General features: G+C 38.8%; 1 protein-coding gene across 3 annotated transcripts in view; it reads left to right on the top strand.

Moving 5' to 3' along the window:
- Positions 1-21,723, top strand: part of NCK2 (NCK adaptor protein 2) — an 85,634-nt gene that overhangs the window by 715 nt on the left and 63,196 nt on the right. Inside the window, exon 1 of one of the 3 annotated variants that reach the window (XM_032679936.1) lies at positions 13,635-13,748. The exons of 1 other annotated variant lie outside the window; for it this stretch is intronic. The gene's annotated coding sequence lies outside the window, so the exon portion shown is untranslated. Of the gene's footprint in view, positions 1-13,634; positions 13,749-21,723 lie in introns of those variants that run through there. One more of the 3 variants, XM_032679934.1, reaches the window with a different exon arrangement.

Raw genomic sequence — 21,723 nt, 5'->3', positions numbered from 1 at the left:
GGCGGCGTATCCGGCGGCCGCGGGGGCAGCGGCGGAGGAAGGCGGGCAGCGCCTCCCGGCCGGAGCGGGGCGCAACCGGAAAGTTTCCCGGGCGAGAGCGGGAGCGCCGCCGCCCCGCACGGGGACCGGCGGGCGGGCACCCTGGGCTGCGGCGGGGACGCGGACTGGTTCTTTTTTCTTTCCGTCCCCGACTTGCGACTTTAGTAGAGCTGAGGCCGGGGGTGTTCTCGAGGAGCGCAGTGCACTATGGCCCCGGTCGATGCCAGAAAGGATATGAAGGTAAAATTACACTTTGTAGGGTAAAATTACACCTTTTGTACTGACTGTTCAGTGAAGCGCATCCTTGAGTGTTTTGGGAAGAAAATTACTGAAGTTCGTCCTGTTTTTTAATTAAAAATGTGCCCAGGCTAACAGCTACCCCTTGGTGGCAGGGTAGGCGCTGTGGCCCACCTCAGATCAGGTTGTCAGATCGGGATTCAGGTTTGTAATTCAGGTCTGACCTGCGACTGGCTATTCGTGAGTGCCTCTCGGCTCTAGTTCCCGTGTTAACATCAACCACGGTTGTTTTTTTGCAGTGAATGTGTCCCTCTGCCTGCGTCAGGGTTATTCCGTGAATTCCGCGCAGCGTTTAACTCGGAATTGCCTTGTTTTTGTTACACGAAGTGAAACCTTTTGTTACTTTAAAAGTTGAATGGTGACTTAACGTCGGGAAGAATTTAAAACGTTCCTAGCTTGAACAATGTTTCTTCTCCTTCCCGTGAAGCAATTTTTGTTTCTGAGGAACATACTGCTACTGTTCTAGGCGCTCAACGTGGGAGAATTAGACTTGCTTTTATGAAACGCGGTAGTGGCCTTTGTAAAAACAAATTTTCATGGCCTAACCACGCGTGGTTTGTATCATCGGGAGTTTGGACTGGGAACTTAATATGGAGGAATTTGAAAGGGCTCACTGGGTAGGAGATTATGAAAAATTTCTGTTTGAAAGTACTTGTTTTACCACCGCTTTTTAGGATTCTGAAGCAGTCAGCACCATAAAGATGATGTTAATGGCACTGTGTTTTAATTTTTAGGATATTAACCTCTGAAGTAAAGTAATGTCGTTGCCTGATTTCACAACTCTGGAAACTGAAATCCTCTCCTCTATCTCACCAATGTCAGTTTAAGGAGTTAAGCAGATCGCTTTGCCTTTGTAATTGACTTTCTTCTTACGACTTTGACAAAAGATGTCACTTTTGGGAACAGTGAATAAATGTAGCGATAGAAGACACCTGTACCACGAAGATCAAGGCTGTAATTAGCAAATATTTTTATATAGGCCATGAAACAGATACAGATTCACTATAATGTTAGCTCTTATTGCTGTTGTTCTGTCATAACAACATTAGCTATTGCATTTGCCTCCTACTTCAACCAGGTGACATTTCTAATTGCTGTTGTGATACAATGATGCACAAACTCTTTTTTGCTATATTTTTCCGAAACCAACAGCAGGGTTAGTCCTTGATCGTCTGGATGATCCTTGTTATTACATCTTTACTACTGAATATATGATAAATTTAAGACTTCAACCTTTGGCTTCTTACCACAGTGGAAAGGGTACTTTTTATCTCCCCTTCGTCTCTTTTCTTTAGTTTCCTGGCTAGCAATCTGGAAGTGTAAGGAAAGTGTTTGTTCTCTTATGTGTCACCTCGCATCTTCCCTTAGCTAAAGAGAGACGAGGTCAGTGACGTCTGCTTCTTTTCCAGCCTTTGTTTCTTATGCCTTGTGTTGCTGTTGGTATGTTAATCCTTTGCAGCGCTCATGGCTTTCCTGTTATAGTAGAAACTATAACAGGAACGACTCAAAAAGTGATACCCAGATAGCTTTGTTTGCTGGTTGTGGTCTTGAGCAGCAGTAAAACTACGTGGAGTATCTGCATTTTTCATGCTCCTTGAGCATAAAAGCTGCTTCCAGACTCATGGAGACAGGTGCTGTATCAACTTACTTGCCGCAGGTTTGAAATCCAAACAAAGGCAACTTTGAATCCAAAGCGATTGTTCTAGAAAAATATTTTCTGTTTGTTTCAAGAGACTGATGGTTTCTAAGACGCAGGTATTCCCAACCCCCCATCCCCACTGTGTTTTGAGGAAGGAGGATTGCTGGTGCGAATTTATTAGAGGTGTTCAAAGGAGTTTTTAGATAGCTGAAAACTGTGAAACCGTATGCTGCCCTGTTTTGGTTAGTTTAGTCAGACCGGGTGTAAGGTGCTGGGTGCTCATCTCTGGACACACTGCTCCCCCAAAGTAGGTCATCTGGTGTGTTGAAGAGGCGGAGAGTTGAGGCACTCTGCAGGAGAGCTGCTTTCTGCTTCTAATGAAATAATAAACTTACAGGCAATATGCCTTTATTGGTATGTTTACTAGGTATACAGAAGTGTTGCAGAACAATAGTTTTAATGGAGTGAAAGTCAAGAATTCTTATTAGTTCCTGAAGTAGAAGACCTTCAGAGAGAGCTGGGATGGTGTTTGTAATGTGGAAAGTAGCATTGTGTCTTCCTCCTTAAGCACAGAAGTGAGGCCTGCACTAATCATTTAACCTGTGCACCAATGTCCAGTCTTTTGAAAAAGCTAATACATCCTGATACATGTTTCAAAAAATTACTTTTCTATTTGTTTTGCTTTGCAAACTTATGAATGTTGGTGCAGGAATCTTAGGCTTTTTTTCAGTTTAAGCTAGTTCCAATTTAAATTTTTCTTGCAAATTAATCAGGCCCATTAGTTTTCTCATAGTAATGTAGTCATCAGTGTCCTGCCAATTAAACCATTGCTCCTTTTAGTGGTGGGTAAAGTAATTCTTCCAAGTGTTAAGTTTTTTTGTTTTGTTTTGTTTTTGTTTTCAGTTTTGGTTTTTGTTTGGTTAGTTAGTTTGTTTGTTTGGTGTTTTTGTTTGTTTGGTTTTGGGGGGTTTTTTGTTTGTTTGTTTTGGGTTTGGTTTTTTTGCTTGGAATAATCTTTTTTCCCCCATCGTAAGGATTCTTAATTGTTTCATAAATGCTAATGACATGAGTAAGTTGGAGGTGCATTGAAATATGAAATACATATTTTTATATTCCATTAAATATATGTGACACAACAAATTAATTTGTTTCTCACCATTAATGAAGTGAGTTCATATTTTAAACCCAGCACAAATAATAATTTTGTGTGCAGTGAGGTGGCCTGTCAGTGTATGTTTTTAAGCTTTAATAGAGTATTGTAAATTTTAAAAATTCAGGTGCAGAGGAATAAATCTTGATTAGAGAATAGCAGCCTATTGCATTTTAAATTAATGCAGCTATGGACAAAACCCTGGTTCAGTAAAGTTTTAGAGATACTCATGCTAAGAAAAATGTCTGTTACAGTGGAAGCTCAGGCGTGCTGGTATAGCCAGTATTTGATCACAGTTGTAGAAACAAAGTAGAAAAAAGCTTAGAGGCTTTTTCACTCTGTAGATTTGTTGTGCTGGTTTTGGTCCCGATCTCATTAACAAGTATTAATATAGTGATATGTAACTGCTATTGATTATTCAGTGGAACAGACGGTGTGGTGAACATGGTGAGACTCTTGGCAGATCCCTGAATTCTCAAAAGTGTTGCTTCTCTCTAACAGTCATGACAAAGTACAGATGCAAAATTAAATGTCATACAGGTGTGTTTTTAATCTAGACTGAAGAAACTTGATCCAGTTTTCCTCAACTCATCTAAGATAGTGTCTGCAGAGTACACACAACCATGGAAATAGACACGAAAACAGATAGTGAGATATACCACAGAGAGAATATAGCTGAAAATTCATTAGACAAAAATTATATGTGTGGTATATTTACAAAATCAGGTAGTAACTTCTTTAGGCAATCTCCTTTTTTTTTAATTAATGAAATGAAAACTTTATTTCAAAGAAGATTTTTAATTAGAAATTGGAGAAATACAGTTAGATAGTAACTCTTGACTGTTGTGTTTCAGCAGGTTGTACCATTTGGATAGGTGGGGTGCTGGTTTCCTCTGTCGCTTCAGAGATATCTGTCGCGTGGTGCTTGGAGGTGATGTGGATGGTGTTTGCTGTGCCAGAGCTGTGCTGATGAACTGAGATGGATCAACTTCTAAAAATAAATGAGCAGGCTCCAGTTTATTACTTATTTAGTAATAAACTAAAAACAGTTTTTAGACTTCTGAGGCATTTGAAGTTTCTGCATTCTGGAAGCGGTACAGTATTTATAAGGGCCTTAGTAAAGAGAAGTGACAGGAGTGTGAAAGCAGGTACTCAAGTTTAGCAAGAAGACAGAAGCTGCAGATGCTCCTCCTGACACAGGGTCATGTCCTCTTACAGAGTGAGAAGCTGCTTTTAGCTGATTGCTGTCTCTTGGCTGTCTTTCCCTGCAAGTTAGACTGGATCAGCTCTATGTAAATATGGAGGAGCCATCAGACCCTGTAGGAGAACGGGAGGAGGGTTAGCAAAAACAGGTGCTTTTTGCTCATGCTGGGGTGGGATTCTTGGTCCTGCTAGCAGAGCAGCATTTAAAAAATCTGTTTTATTTTTAAGAAAATAGAAGTAAGCTTTTGAAAAAAAAATTAGTTCATTTCTCTTTGGATTTAACTATATTGTCCTTATTTATATTATTTTCAAAAAATCATTGAACAGCATCTAAAGGGGAGCCATGAGGATGGTGAAGGGTCTGGAGGGGAAGCCTTTTGAGGAGCGACTGAGGTCACTTGGTTTGTGACCAAGTTTGTGACAACCTGGAGAAGATTGAGGGGAGACCTCACTGCGGTCTTCAACATCTTCATGAGGGGAAATGGAGTCTCCCCCGGTTGTGTGACCAGTGACAGGCCTCAAGGAAACAGCAGGAAGCTGAGTCAGGGGAGGTTTACGTTAAATGTCAGGAAAAAGATTCTTCACCCAGAGGGTGGTTCAGGAACAGGCTCCCCAGGGACGTGGTCACAGCACCAAGCTTGTCTTAGTTCAAGTAGTGTTTGGACAGCACTCTCAGGCACATGGTTTGATTCTTGCAGTATCCTGCGTAGGACTTGATGATCCTTGTGGGTCCTTTCCAACTCAGCATATTCTATGACTCTGTGACTGTTTTAGAACCTTTTCTTCAAAATAAGATTAGACCCTTGCAGAGTGGGAAGGTTTAGAAAGGAGTGGTGGTGTTCTTTAAGCATACAAACTATAAATGAAACATACTGGGATTTTCTAACTCATCCTACCTGAAATAATTCTTTTTGTATACCAATTAAGTTAACTATGTAGTAAAATAAAGTAATTCATGAGTGGTCCCTTGTATTGGGTCTGGCTGAGCCAGAGTTCACTTCCCCATGGTAGCCCTCACAGTGCTGTGCTTTGCATTGGTGGCTAGCAGGGTGTTGATAACACACTGGTGTTTTGGCTACTACTGAGCACAGCATCAGTGCTGTAACGTTCCTTCTGCAATTGAGGGCAAGATCCTGGGAGGGCACCCAAGTAGGCCAACTGACCCACACTGACCAAAGGGATATTCCATACCATATGATGTCAGCTCAGATATAAAAGCTAAGGCAAGGAGAAGGAAGGTAGGCATTCCTTGTCTCCAGTGGCTGCCTGCTGAGGAACTGTCACCCGTGCTGAAGCCCTGCTTCTCGTGAGTAGCCAACCATCTCTGCTGATGGGAAGTAGAGAATAAACCCTGCTGTCTTTCACTTTGCTTTCGCAAACACAAGCTTTTGCTGTCATAAACTGCCTTATCCCAACCTACAAGTTATTTTCCATCTTACTCTCTCCCCTGTCCGGGTGGGAAGGGGAGTGATAGAGCAGCTGGGTGGGCACCTGGCCTCCAGCCAAGGTCAACCCACCACATCCCTTCACAGGTTTAGGAGAGAACAGGAACACTAAATCCTGTTAAAACTTACTCTGTATGTGGAGAGTAAAACTGGTGTATTACTCTGAATTTTTTTAGGGCATTCTGGGCTAGTAAAACATTTCAAGGAACAGCAATAAATTAAGCCTCCTGTTTAGCAAACCCTGGCACCAATACCAGAGGAGGGGAGTCCCAAGCATCGATCGTACTGACCTCTTGGTTTTGATGCAATAGGAACATGCTCAGCATACCTTGGCTGCAAGGTTTTTCCTTCCTGTTCTTACAGTAGCAGTGTATCCATCGCACTTGTTTTCTTCCACATATGTTGTGTGTTGGACTTGGCTCTCAGTGCCATCCTGGGCTACTGCTGTTCCAAGGAAGCTGAATTCTTGGTTGACATCCTAATGATGTTTCAGATGAAGACAAGGAAAGTATTTCTCAACCTTTTAATGCCGAAAGAGAGATATGTGGCTCTATGATATACTCTCAGGCTGAATTTTGATAGCTGTCATGACAACAAATGACACGTTCATTTCCCTGAATGGATGGTGTCCCTCCAGACACACACAGAGTGTTATCAAATTTGACAGGTCTTGAATGATGACATGTCAAGGATTCTGGATTCCACCACAGAAGACTTGGGCTGCTGCAAATGCATGCTGCCACCTGTCTTAGCAAAACTTAATGTAGACTTTTTCTGGGGTTTGAGTTCAGGGGTTTTTTTAATTTTGTTTTTACAAGTATCCTTTGGGTTTTCATTTTAAATACATTTAGTGTTGGTTGAAAACTTAATTGATAATTTTAGATTGAAAAATTGTTTGCCAAATGGTAGCAATAAAAAGAAAAGGTAGTTGGGTTTTGTCTGGTCACTTAAAGATGTATATGTTTTAGATACTTTCAGTGTTTTTAGAAAAAAATTCAGCAAAACCAGAAGGATAGGTTTTGAGTATTTTTTAGGTTGAAAGCAAGCCCTTTATTCACTGTTTTTTTGGTTTTTTTTTTTTTTTTTCATTTTGCGTTAGCACTATCAGTTAGAACTACCCCATGGTAGTTCAGCTGTGGAGTGCAGGGACAGGAGCTGACACCTGTGTAATTGGGCTGTGAACAGGGGCAATGAGTGGCAGATGGTTTCTTCGGTTTCTTTATAGCCTCGGCTGTTGTAACTTTAAAAATAAACAGTCTTAGTTGGCCAGCTGTTTCTGGTTTAACTAGACTGAATAAGTCCTGCAAAGTTGGGGAAAAACCTGTATATACTGATTTTTGCATGTTTTGTACTGGACTGTTATGCTGGATTGTGGTCTGTCAATATCTAGTGCTCTGGTAACTGACTCAAATGATCTGCAAAGAACAGTTTTTTATGACTGGTGTTGTATTTATTTATAGTTGTGAATTACTTTTGTTAACAATACTGTCTGGCTATACCTGTAACATAAGCGAATTAAAAATTCGTACCATTTAGGTGCTGGAAAAAACATACCGTGTTTGTATCTTTAATTAGTCCTTCCTACCAGAACTTTAAATCCTGTGGATGTAGCAACTTTAGCAATGTAAGCTAAGAAGTATTTTTTTAAAGTCCCTGCTATTTTTACAGCTTTGTGGTTTTAATTAAGAATGTTTTTGTTTGAATCGTAAAAGAGGTTGGCTACGGTATATCTTGCTTAAGTGTGCTTTCCTTTAATCATTGCATGTTGAATACAAAAACATGTAGGTTGCATTTATAGGTATAAAGATGTGTATTTTTACCTCAAAAAGGAGTGTAAGCCATTTAGAGTATAAACATACTGAGCTTCACCTTTTCTGTCTTTCAGAAAAAAGATTAAAAGAGATATTGATGATCAATCTTCTTCCTTTATGTTGTCAGGTCTGTAGGCAGTCTTACTGCTAGTGCTGCAGGGATAATATAGAAATAATTATATTGTGGACTATTCATAAATTCACACTGTTTTGAATTCCATTTAATTCCGCTAGAGAAAGAAATTAATGCTAATATCCCAAATAATTAATGCTATAATAAAGAATCTGCCTTCCACTTCGCACTAAATGACTTATGTTCCATTACGTCAAAAGATTTAAATCATTTTGAGCATTCAATATTAAAATTTTAGTTCATGAATATTAGAAATTTAATCAGATATCTCAGTAAGAACTGTGTGGATTGTATTGGGTTTAAACACTGGCAATAACAAAGCTTGTGTTTAGCAGAAGTATCAAAATATGACACATCATTTTTATGAGCTTTGAGGCTCTTAAGGGATGCATGGGGAATCATAATGAACTGAAATGTTATAGACTTCCTATGGCACAAAACTGTTAAAGTCTGTGTAATGTTGTTACTGTGGCAATGTGTGTCTTCCTCTGTTAGTCCTGTCTTGTAATACTCTTGGTTGTATTCCTTAAGGATATTTTCCTGTTTTGCTGACAGGAGATCTTAGATGTTTATTTTATTCAGATATTCCTTTCTCCTCTCTGCAATGTGAGGAAGATAGAATGTCATAGCTTTGCCAAAATTTCATTCTTTGTTTTGTATCCCAGCTTTTCCCAGTGTTGCTGTGGCCCTGTGGAAATGCAAGCACCTGCTTAGTACAGCTAGTGTTCCTATCAGAGTGGATGTCTTATTTATAAAACATGAAGTTCAGCCCTAAGTACATCTTTTTCAAGACAAGAACCACAGGTACTTTGGAGATCAACTCTCTTTTAGTTACACATTCTTTACTTGTCACGACATGTATATAGAATTATACGTTGAATTTCTACTGTACTGACTCAAAGCCAGCTTATTTTTAGGGACAGACTTTGTGTCTGTACATTGTGTATTACACTACTCTGTTGGCAGTCCCATAAAGTCCGTGGGACTGCTAATAGTTTAGCATTGTTTAATGAATGATGATACTGAGATGTTACAGAACAGGATTGGATTCGGCAGTGCTTGATATAATGCCCGCTTAAATTGATGGGAAAAGAGGTTAGTCCCTCATGGAGAAAACAAGGAATTATTTAATTTGGTGCTTAATTTTAAAATGTGAAAACCTAGAATTTAAAAGAGAAAACCAAATTTTATGAAAAAAAGGAAAACCTAAAATGCAATGCAAGAAAAGCCCTTAAATGCATTGAGGGTTATAGTGCCTGTTTTGGAGGAACCAAGGTTTGAAGGTAAGTATATCAATGCAGATCATAGAAATTGACAATTTTTAAAACTCTTTACCCCCCATGTTTTAACTATAATAGATTGTTTAATGGTGCAGCTAGACCTAGTCTCAATATTCCGTGATAGAAGTCTTTTCTACTTGCCCTTGTGATTTGACTGTTCTGTTCTTTGATTTATTTTGTTTTTTGCTTCTTTCTGGGTGGATAATTTTAGTGGTTAAGTAGTTGGTCATTTGGATTCCTTTGAGTTAATATAAGTGATGTACTTCTGGTTAAAAGAAGATACCATACATGACTGCAATCTGAATTAATGGCCATTGACTTACTCTTCTGCAGCAATGGCATATATACCATTACTGAATGTACATAGCATTAGAAGAAGCTTAGTGTTTAGTACATTATACTATGCTTGCTAAGCAGGTAGTAAAATTTCAAATGCTTTGTTCTTCAAAAATAGCAATTCTGAATCTGATGTCAGTGAGTCATAAATGCAGGTGAGTCAAGTTAGAGAGCACCTTTTGCTGTATGATAAAGTCACTTCAGTGACAGAAAAACCTGGGAGGAGTCTCTTTCTCTCTAGACCATAGATCAACAAGATAATCATCAGTTAACTGCCCTGCTGTGTCTGCCTGGGCAGTGCTGACAGAGGAGAGCAGTGACCTCCCGCAGTCACCCCCGAGATCAGCTCTGCCTGCCTGCTGCCCATCTGCTGCCACCAAGGGCCTGACTGGAGCCCTTGGCTCGTGTTTCTGTCCCATTTTCTTGCCACTGGTATTTTGAACTTGAGGGGTGTGCCTAGCTAGCAAGATGCCATGCCTAGTGTTAAGCAGCTGGCTTTCAATGGATTGTTTAAATTGCTGATGCTGTCCTTCTAAAATTGTGATGCCTACTAGATGCAAGAAAACCCCAACAAACGCAGCCCCAAAAAACCCAACAACAATCAAAACTCCAAACCCCAGTAAGAATACTTGCACCTGGTATCAATATAATTCACAATTTTGGTGGTTGTGTAAATGCACCTTTAGATTTTATTATACAGAGTCTATAAATACTTAATCTTCATTCAAGAATACCTTTGATTTAGTTGGTTCATACCTTGATTGTTGTGCTTTCTAAACTGATGGTGATCACCTCTGTTTCGGCTTTGTTAATCTTTTCCCTCATCCTTTTCCATGTGCAGTATTTTGTAGATAGTTAGAAAGACTTGATTGTGAGTGGACATGTTTTTGCGTTGGCTGTAACCTATTCATATGGCAGAAATGTTTCTGCAAAGAAAGTAAAATACATAAAACTAGAAAAAACTGTATCCTCTCTAATGTGATTACACTCCTTTGGGAATGAGTGAGATTTGACTGAAACCTTGCACTTAAGTGATGTGCAGAAGTAGAGTTGATGAGGTTTATGAAATGAGGACACACTTGAACCCTTGCATACAAGATTTTTGTATAATTGTTTTTAACTTTCTTCTTCCATGAATATGTTCTAGAATGGTATTAGGGTACTGGGGCAGGCTCCCTCATGTTTCACTCAATAAATGCCTTTCCTTAAATAAAAAAAATGTTTTTACATTGAGAAATGTAATGAATGAATGTTTAGCATTGTTTTTGTATCATTTTCAGTGCAGTTGTTTTAAAATACTGTAAATTTATGGAAGGCTAAAATAAATGTGTGTAACTGTCTTGTGGAGAAATCTGTACATTCCTGCAGCTTCTGTGTGTGACTGATCATCATATGTTGTCTTACGCTGTTCAGCCCTCTGCTCTAACACCTCTTTCAAAGCATTCGAATCTGCCTCCTTGCTCCCATCCCCCTTCAGCTCTCTTTGCAGTACCAGAGGGCACTGGTCATTGCCTCAGAAATACAAGTCTTCTGGTTAATGCACTCTTTCCAAGCACTGCAGGGGCTTTCAGGTAGCTGAATGGCATCCAGCTGCTGTGTTATGAAGCCCTTTGTCTAACGATCTGCTATTAAAGTTCCCGTGGAGGCTATTACTCATGTATTCTTCATGCTGGAAGAGTCTTTCCATTAAATTAACAGCTGTGAATAGGATTTGGATGGAGGTATTTTTTTGTTATTGTTTTTTTGACTCACTATTCTAAACATGTAGTTGCACAGAAATAGGGTTGTCTGTTTGCTTGTATCTGTTCAGAGTGGGAGTAAGTACAGAGTGCCTTACAGGTTATTCTGTTGAATATCATGTTCTCGTTTTCTACCTTCATGTGTATATGCCTGCAACCTGGTATTTGAGAAATCTTAATTTTGAACTTAAAATACTTAATTGAACTGAATTTATGAATACTACTGTGGTCCAAACTGGGGTAGGATGTACCAGTCGAAGTGGCTTTGGACTAAGATGAATTATATGAAATCAACACTGTACTTTCCTTCACTATGCAACATCCTCCTTCTGCTTGTCCACTCTTCTGTGTGGGAGAGCTACTGTAGCGAGAACTGTGTGATGAGGTTCAGCACTGGATCCCAGTGTGATAGGGTGTTGGGGGAATAGCAGTAGTAATATTATTTAGGTTTTTCTGTTTTCCAATAGCTGGATAGTATCTTTTTTGTAATATTTCTCCAGAACATTGCTGTTATGAAAAGTCTTTGTTCTTCTGTACTGAGATATAGCCTGGGGTTTTCAGCTTGTAGATGTGCTGTAATATACTTACTGACAGTTGCTGATTTTGGGGCTTTTGTACGCATCACCAATCTGAAACTTTTATAGTTTTAAGGGTAGGTAAAGGAAAGGGAGTGGGAAAGTAGAAGTGTTGAGTTTAGGGAGAATTAGACAACAGATCATGATTTATAGTTAGTAGTCTTAAATGTACATTTTAAAAAAAGTTTCCTTTGGGCATACTTCCAAGTTTGTTTTTTTAAAGTCATTTTTTGTGCATATCAACTTTTGCTGCAAAGTGGGCATAATGCAGGTGGGTGAGTCATTGACCCTTATAACCAACAATTTATGGATCTTTAGCTTTTAGCTTCCTACCAAGAAGCAGTAGAAAAGTGATTTTTATATGAAATCACTAGGTGAATAAACTTGTTCACGAAGGAAGAGCTTTAATTTTTCTCTGGTATGTCTAATTTTTTATCATTATGTATGGACTTACAGAATGTGCTTGGCTGAGATTGATCATTGGTGTGTGAAATGACCAAATTATAACAATGGAGAGTTTTCTGAGGTGGGTAATATATTTTCATATGTAGCTTCCAGCGATGAGTTTAATACACTGAAGGCCACACTTTCAATGCTTCAGTTATTGAAATGTAGTGCTCTGATCGTTTTTCTGCTGAACTTCAGTTTAGGGCTTCATCTGGAAAACATCCAAGCATCAAAGCAAAATGAAAAGAATTTTCTTGGAATGCAGGAAGATAATTTAAGTATAGAATTAAAATATGCATCAAGAGCTTGAAAAGGTGCACAGAACACCTTAAAGGCTAAATCTGTAAGTAAGAAAGGAAAAGAGATTTACTGGCGTGTACATTGATGTTGTAATAGTTTGCTAACTTTGGGTACAAGAAGTAAACTTTTGCACTCTTCCTGTTTATAGCTTCATTTCCCATCTTGAATCTTTTGGCTTTGCTTTAGCTAAAGGATTGTTACCATTTTACTGATAGATCCTCAAGGAGTATAATACTACTTGCAGAGGCCTGAATTGGTCCTCTGCTCCACTTCAAAGCCACCAGGTGAACTCTTCCAAATATTTAATCAACTGAGTTATGATACTCAAGCCACTTATGAATATGTTTAGTTAACTTTTCTGAGGTTTGGATTTGAGACTTTGTCAAGAAAAGCACATATGTGAAAAAAGAAGTATGATTAAAAGAAGTTTATGCACAGTTGAGAATCAGTTCTGGCTCCTTGGCATTTTAGGTATGACAGTGTAAGGACTGCTTTTCTAGATACTGTTGTCTATCTAGAATAGTTTTTTTACCAGTATAGTAGTAGTTGTGGGAGGACAGTAGAGTGCATGTGGCTTCAATAGCATCTTTTCTGTTTTCTGCACCTACAATTAAGGATAGTGTAAAAGTTGAATTTCAAACTGATTTTATTGAAAGAATAATGAAAGAAATTTCATCTATATTACCCAGGAACACCTCCATATATCATGCTGAAGTAATTATCTTTTTTAGGCTTCCCATGTCAGATTTTCCTTCCTTTACAGTAGATCTGGACCTGCCAAACACAGATTTGGGTAGTTCTCAAACTGTTCTGGTAGCATCAGCACGTGGTTTCAGTGCTATCTGCAAAATATATAGGAAGTTCTTTAAAGTGTAGACTTTCTAGGGCTTTTATTTGGCTTTATTCTGCCTTGCCATGAATATTAAAATGTTCAGGAAATTTAGCATACTTTACTTGTCTCCTAGGCACAGTAAATTTTTACTGTAGCATGTGGAAGCTGCGTTTGATCCTACCTGCGAGCTCAGTCAGTATACCTGAAAAACCTGCTTACTGGCTGCGGGGGGTAGGGGAAGAGATCTGCTCGTCAACTTAAATCTTAGCAGACATGGGGATTTCCTCCACCTCTTGTATTACAGAGGACTCTTCTGCTTGCTTTAATTTCTCCGCTGTCTTTTCAGCTCAGCCCACACATTTTTCTCGCTTTTCTAGGAATAGCTTCCCTAGATAGCTACACCAGCGGCTGACAGCTCTGTGCTTGTTACGCCTGGGGAAAAAGCCCTGGCTTTCTCAAAGCCCACTGCCTCTAGCAGGAATGAGCAGATACACTGTCATCGTTAGGAGATGTGAGTGGCAGGTATGTGGTAGTCTTGTCTCTGCATGGCTGAAACACTCATCAGCTGGAGCAGCTGAATGGATCCTGGTCTTGGATGAACATGATTTATTAGTATAGTGGAACAGTGTTTGTGCTATGTGACATATCCCAGTTGAATTGTTTTAGGTGCTTGCAAGTATTCTCTCTCAGGGTGGAAATGTTCTTGATTTTCTTCCTTATACCTAGAAATTTTGCAGAAGGTCTGGATTGCAGAAGATCTGATTGCAGAATCCTCTGTACTTCCTTGCCATCTTTTCCAAGTCACAACCCCATTCTGGATGAATAGTGTATGTACACTGTCTCCTAAACAAATTTCGCTATGGAATATGCACGTGGGAAGTTTGTTAGAGACTATAGGATCCACCCCTATTGAGTAAGATCATTTTCCTGATTTCTGTGTGTGTTTAAAAACACAGTATCATGCGCAAAGCAGGTCTTCTCAACATTTGCTACTTGCTGTTAGTTTTCATCCTGGGGGTAAGAAGGTGTGTGTTAAGATAACTTAGTTTCAAGAATAAGGTAAAGCTGAGTGTACCAGCAAAAAAAGTAAATGTTTCTCTGTATCTAAGTCAGAAAATAACACAATCTGGGATTCCATCCTTGAAAGAAAAAAGAAAGGAGGAAATTCATTCTGGTCATGTAATGTTGTTTGATTTCAGCTTGCTAATCCGAGTTTTCTGTCTTAGAAAAGAAAGATCAATTCATCTCAGATTGCAAATAGTGGAAAATAGACATCTCTGGAAAGTAAAAACTATCGTAGAAGGATGAATTAGTTGCTCTCTACCTACGGCACAGGACTCACTCATTTTGGCAACAGCAAGATGTTTAGTTCAACTCCGCCAATTTTTTTTTAAATTTCACTCTAATTTGCTGAGCTTAGAGAGACCGTGATTATTTCAACCAGCAGGAGAGCCTTATTTATTTTTCAGGTTTAAAAGAAATCTGTTTGCTAATTCTTCTGTTATTTTTTTGAATGTTACTTCATCATGTGCACCATTAAATTTTGTATGCAGGAATGGGAATAAGTAATTATTTCCTCTTCAGTTGGTTCACACTGGAATAGCCATAAAACTCTTGATCCTGATTCTTTGCTGTTTTGCAGCTTGTAAATCATGCACTTTGTGCTCCAAGTGCAACGCGTTTGTAAAATTCTACTATTGATGTTGATGTATCATTTCTACTTCAGTCTCACTTAAGGCAAGTGTAAATAACTTTACAGAGTTGCAAAACAGTAGGGAAATAAACCTCCACAAGCAAATGCGTCAGATTTATTTTCTGGGGCAAATGAAGAGGTTCTTTGAAGCCTGATCAAAGCCCAGGCTCTCCAGTTGTGCGCAGTATAAAGCTAGTGGTGTTTGAGGAGAATTTGTTGGCTTCAGGAGTTTTGGTTTTGTTTTGTTTTTCTTTATTTTTTATTAGGGTTTTATATCTCTGGAACCCATATTCAACATATTTCTGGAAATGACAAGTGTACTGCCATATGGTATGCCAGATTTCAAGCCACTCTGAGGTGCATGTGTGAATTTTAGAGTGCCTGGAAGAAATGAATGAAAACCACATTCTCAATTTTATCTATTGCCGAGCTCTGTAGGCAGAGAAGGGGGGAGGCTTTGAAGTACATTCTGCTGGAGGGGTTTTGTGCTTACTTCTGAGCCACCATCCTAATGCAGCAAGGTGTAGGTGTAATTTATGTTTCAAAATATGCACTAATTTCAGCTGGACTGTCAGCTTATTCTGGGAGATGATAAGAAATTCATGGCTAGTCTTCGTGAATGAAGATTTGGGAAGGGCTCTACCCACATTTGTTACAAGCGCGATTAGGGCAGAGCGACGCTCAGGACGTCCACTATCTGCAGTATCAAGCACTGGTTCTGATTATCAAGCATGGTTCTGATGTTCCAGCACCTTTCACCTGCCATTTTGACCCTCGCCTGTTGCTACAGGGCTTTACAAATGTGAGTAAAACCTTCGAGCCTGCGCAGTGGATTTTTTAGGTGAGACGCAGTGTGCGCGAAACTGGACCCACCCTTTAATCCTAAGGTTCATCTGCCGGGGCCAAGCGAGCTTGAACGATGGCAGCAAGGTCCTCAGGACGTAGGTTTAATTAGAGTATCCTTTGGTAAGAAATACTGAGCATCCTTTTGCTACTGGCAACTGTTATCATTTTCAGTTCTTCATTTCCAACCCTTTTTGTGCCTAAACCTCTCTTTCAGACTAATGCCTGAACTTAATTCTTACATATTGTTTAACTGGTTTTTTATATGTATGCTGTGTCTCCTTAAAAGGTTCTGTATTGATTGTACTTCGAGTAGATTTCTTAAGCTTCTGTTGGTTAGTAAAAGCTGAGGAAGCATTACTGAAGGTATTTGTACCAGGGTTATTTTTAATCCTGGAGACTTTATGAAAACTTTTTAAATGCAGAAAAGATGTTTGGGGAAATTGTGTCAGGTTTTAGTTAGAAAAAGCATCTCCTTCTTGCAGAGGGCAGACTAATAAGGTAGTTCCTTATTACGATCAGTTGTGTTCATGTAAGCTTACACAAATTCTGTGAATTTTCTCCAGAATCAAAGACAATTAATTTTGAAATTTTCTTTACATAGAAAGAGGGGGGGAAACCTACTTGTGAGGTATTTTGAATGATTAGTATTTTGCCACAGTATTTGCTTTGCTGGTAGAATTTGTTAAAATTAATTCTGTCTTCATGTAGCAATAAGAGAGTGTTCACAGGGGAAATCATATTACTCTACTAAATCATTTCCCCAGTTTTTTCTTTTAAAAAGTGTTGTACCTGGATACAGTAATTGTTCATAACCACTTCCAACCCACAGCCTTTATGCTCTTGTATGAAACCCTAAGGCTTTTGATAAGATTCTGAGTTTCTTCCTTGTTAGATCATCTCCATGGTTCAATTTAACTTGCTGTGTGCCAGTTAATTGCCATTTCTGACCTTGAATGAAAGCATATGTTGTGTACTCCACTTGTAACAAAAATGTGATGGCGATGGAGTGGTCTTCAGTGATGTAAAGCAGCAGTTTTTACCTGTGTTTATAATTACCAACATTTCTGATGTTCTCACATAGCCTTCTGGTGGAAAAATGTTTTCCTTCTTACTGAAAAATACTGATACATTAGGTCTGTGTTAATTGATAAATTAGTTTGACAAGGATGAATCTTCTTGTGAGAGTCAAGGAGCAGGAACTCTGCTTCTTGCAAGTAGCAGGCAGGAGGGCCAGGAGCTGCACTTGGGATCTGTGTGTGTACCACCCTGCTCCAGGCCATGGGGCAGCTCTTTGGTGAAAGGACATGGCCAGGGACATGAATGGATACAGGATGGGAGCTTTGTGATGCTGATAGCATGTCCTTTTGTGGGGGACAGTGGGCAGTTGTTGGAAAATTCATGGAGTTTTGAAGGAGGTGAAAACTATATCCTTTCTTTCTGAATGTTGGTTTTGGATTTTTTTCTTGGTGCGTGAAATATTTCCAAATGACCTTATTCTTTCTGAGACAAAGGATTCTTTCAAAATAATGTCAGCAAACTTTTTTTATATAAAACCTGAGTTCATATATGTTTTCCACTTTAAGAGTTCCGGAGTATAAATAAAACACTCCACAATAATAATAAGTCATTGTTCTTTGCTTTTGAAATTCTGTAACACTGTATGTAACATTAAGCATGTATTCAGTGTAATGTTTATTAGAGATCAGGAATTTGGCACTTCTGAAATGCAATTTCTGTGTGTTTTGGTAGGAATAAAATAAAAAGACATTTTAGAGTTTTTAGCTTTACCTGCTTTACACACAAAACAATCTCAAAGCATAAGGTTCTATGTCAGAATGGTAATACATTTCTCAAATTGCCATCCATATAGAAACTGATTTTGAAATGGTTTAAGAGGAGTATTACTACATTTTATTTGTTAGTCCTCTTTCTTCATAGACTGGCTCTAATTCATTAGTATTTTATCTTTCAGGATTACAGTTTAAGCTGTCAAAGGCAAAACCCTAGCTAAAATCTGAGATCTTCTAGTGTAAAACTCAGTGTAGATGGACTGTGTTTCCTTTATTATGTATAAATTTTCTTGAATGTATTATCTCTGAAATTTCAATGTATCAAAAGCAATGTCTGCACCGAAGCTATTGCTACCTAACCCTTATCTTCTGCCAAATTGTTCTGAATACTGTAATAATTGATGGTTGTTTGTCATCAGCTTGAGAAAACTAAACTCTGCATAGCTCTTCTGTGTGTATTTTTCCTTCCCTGTCTGTGCAGAGAATTGCTAATTGCTTAAAAACTTTCTGCATCGGTTTCAGTTTTGTTAGTTTTATGTTTCAGCTGTTCTTGTCCTGTTTCTTTCTCTGCTTTTGACTGCTCAACCTTCTCATGTGAGTTGTCACACCAGTCTCCCAATCTCTATTGTACACAAGGCGTGGAGTCTTTACCAGACCCTTTCTAAAAGACTACATCTGCTATCCAAGCTCTCGCTTTGAAGACACCAGCAAGGAGCAATGTGGCAGATCCCTCTGAAATGAAATTAAGTTGTGATTGCATGTCCATCAAAGCTTTAAGCTAGATATTGCAGGTAATGACACTAATGAAGATGTGATAGCATGGTCTAGCAATCAAAATATATCCCTGGTAGATCTGTACTCTCATTTACATGTTGGTACTGTTTGGAGAAGCTCTGTAGACCTGAAGCAGAACTCTTGCTGCCCTTAGGCCATCAATTTACACATACTTCTAGTTCTGCAAGTTTTCTTTGAAATGATAGATGCATGTGGTTGGATTTTTTTGTTTTGGGTTGGTTCTTTTTTAGTGAAGAATTGTTTCATAACATTTGGTGGTAATTAGCCTGACTCAGTCATTGGAGCTGTGGGGGAAATCCTGCCCTGCTGAGAATCACAGAAGTCTTGTGATTGATTTTTGAGGATCTCATTCCATTTTTCAGTAAAGCTTTTGTATAGGTATACAAGATGTCTTTCAAAGTTTGTGGATGCGTGTGTATTAGTCTGATGGCTTATTCTTTAATTTGACATCATAAACTTGACTAACATGTGCCAGTGACTTTTTAAAGCTGGTGTTTGTGTTGGGATTACCTACTCTTCTGATTGCCTGCGTAAGTTGTCTTCAAGTAGCAGGTCCAGACAGTCTTCCTTCCTCTCTACTCCAAGGAGAGCATTGATAGGAAAGAGAAGGGTTTTTGCCTGTGGGTACATTGAAAGCTGGACAAAGAAACAATACTTTGTTCCTCCTTTGAGGTGATTCTTCCTTCAAGAATCTGAAGCTTTATTGAAACAGGAGGCGTTTTTTCTCTGTGACAGCTTTGAGTTTGGTTCTCAGGCCCGGTGTGCTAATTTGAAGCTCTCATCACGTTGTATTCTGCAGAAAAGGGGAGTCATGTTTCTCTGGTGAAGCCAGTCAGTTTTTTTAGGTGGCAAAGCTGAAACAAAGTGTGTAACATTTATTCTTTCAGTTTGTAAGTGTGACACTATCTTGTTTAAAACTTTGTTACTGATCAGCAATAAGTGTAAAAACACGTGATAGGAATTTCGGTGGGTGTGTACTCTGGAGGGTGGGGTTTTTCTGTCCTTTCTTACCTTTGCATTTCAAAAAGCGAGACAGTAAAATGTCGTTAAGAAAAATAAACAGGCCTGAGTTGCTTTGTTTCAGGTATATTTTGGGATGCTGAATATTGATTGACCTTGCCTGAGCTCATTAAGGCCTGTCATCAGCAGGAAGCATAAGGGTAATTCTAGTTGAACAACTAAGTTTGCACATGTAGTTACTACAAGTTAATAAAGCATAAGGTGAGAATAATTTTTTTTGGCAAAGAAATGAGTGGTACGCCCCATTTATGGGGACAGAACCAGTACTAGATGATGCATCAGGCTTTTTGTCCTTGACATTGTTTCACTGGGGTATGTTTTCTTCTAACTGTTGGACCGACACCAGAATTTTGAATCCTGTTCGCACAGGATGTCTTCCTGGAGTGATGGGGGTTTTTTTTCCACCATATGTCAAATGTGCTAAGACTGTGAAGCTTGTTGTACTGCTTTCTTAAGGTACCTAGTGCTTCTAAAAATACAGTAGCTATAATTTAAGCACTTGCTATGTTCATAGTCTGTATATAGGTTCTATTTTTGAAAACACTTAATTTTACCGGGAACTGTTACTTTATATTTCTCAAGAAGAAAGCACTCGTGGCATCTGTGATCTAAATGAAAGGTTGCTATAACTGATTTGTTTGAAAAAAAATTGTGTGTATGCTTTAGCAATTGACTGAGTTTCTGAGGTTGTTACTCTTAGACTTCATGGCAATAGACTTTGGGTTCTCAAGCAATGTGGGATGTTTGTGCTCTTTTGCAGTTTGAGAGGTGTAACTACCCTAGAGGATGTGTTCTTCTTAAGGACCCATATTTGCCATCGTAGCCTATTGAAAGGAATGTTAGATTACAAAGAAAACAAATCTAATTAAAATGCTGCAGAAAGGAGATATTATTCCACCTCCTTTAAAGTTAACCATGATTTAGAAGTACAATTTTCAGATCTTTATTAGTTTTAAAAAACTCAGAGATGATACTCTTAGCTTCATTTCTAGGCAAAGACATTTGGATCATGAAGCTGGTATCTTCATGTTTCTGTTAGTGAGATTTCTGTTCCTTAAGGTCCTTAAAGGCATTTTAAAGAGCGTGCAGAAAAAACCTTATGGAAATACACTAGAAAAGCCCATGTGAGTAATATGCATGGGAAAATGCCTCCCTCTTTCGTTTCCTTTTCTAGCAGAAAGAAAAAAACCAACCATCACTGTTGTTGTCTTTATGATCTCCTCCATGCAGACAATGCTCTCACCTAGGTTGTCCGATTTTGATTGTGGAATTGGAGTATGAACCTTGGAATTGCTTAATTGCCCTCCTTTCCTCCATCAGTATCCTCTCTCCCTCAGCCTGGAACTTACCTGTTTCTCAGGTTGTCGGTAGGCGTGTAAAGGACAAAATTTAATAAAATTGTAACTAAAATTGCTTAATGAAATGACTGAAATATTTAGAAGTCTGTTCTTGACACTTTGAACCTATCTATCCTAGAAACAGTGTTTGGGGAGTATGTTTGAAAGTGGACAGCATATGTTTTTCTGGCTTTTGTTTTTTAACAACAGATCATGGGTTTAAATGTCATCATGACATTTTGATTTCTAGCCTGAATGAGGAAGATGATTCAGTCAGGTCAGCTATTAAGAAAGAGCTATTCAGCAAGGCTTTTGCGTATCCTTCAATGAGAGCTTTGACTGTGACGAGTGCTAACTACAAATGAGGAATTTTTTTATTTGTTTTCTTTGGGTTATCTATTCCCATAATGAAGGACAGACCTGGACATCTATAAACATCAGTTTTTGGGTAGTGGGATGAGATTTGTAAAGACTGTAATGAAGGTAGAGGGACACATGATTATTATGTATCCATAACTTAAGTGCACTGAAGTGGCGAAGCATTCAGAGCTTCTGAAAGTTGTGCAAATTTACTTTGCAATGTTTAGCAATGATAGTTTTTTACATCCAGATAGGATAAGAGCTTGTTTTTAAAAATACCATCATTTTTTCAGTATCCTTCAGATTGGTGGGGTTTTTGTTTTGATCTCCCCTCACTGCTTTCCAACCTGGTGTCACCCTGTGTCGAAGGATTCCTTACCCAGGAAATCTTTGGAAAACAACAAACAAAAGAAAACAGCACCTAACAAACAAGAAAACAACAACTGGGACACCATTGGAGTAAATGTTGAATTTGCTTGGTGGTTATTAGTAGGGTTTACATATGTTTTGAGCATTGAGACAGGAACACTTCTGTGCCACAAGAAGAAGGCACTGGTGTTTGAGAAGCATGAAATAGCAATGGCCAACTGGCTTCTTCAAGGGATGGTGGGAAGAAGAGGCATTTCCCGAGTCTTTCTGAAATGCCTGGCAGACAA

Source organism: Chiroxiphia lanceolata, chromosome 2 (genome assembly GCF_009829145.1).
Source record: "Chiroxiphia lanceolata isolate bChiLan1 chromosome 2, bChiLan1.pri, whole genome shotgun sequence".
Classification (NCBI taxonomy): Eukaryota; Metazoa; Chordata; class Aves; order Passeriformes; family Pipridae; genus Chiroxiphia; species Chiroxiphia lanceolata.
Note: the sequence above shows the minus strand (reverse complement) of the source record. Positions and strands in the feature narration are given on the sequence as shown.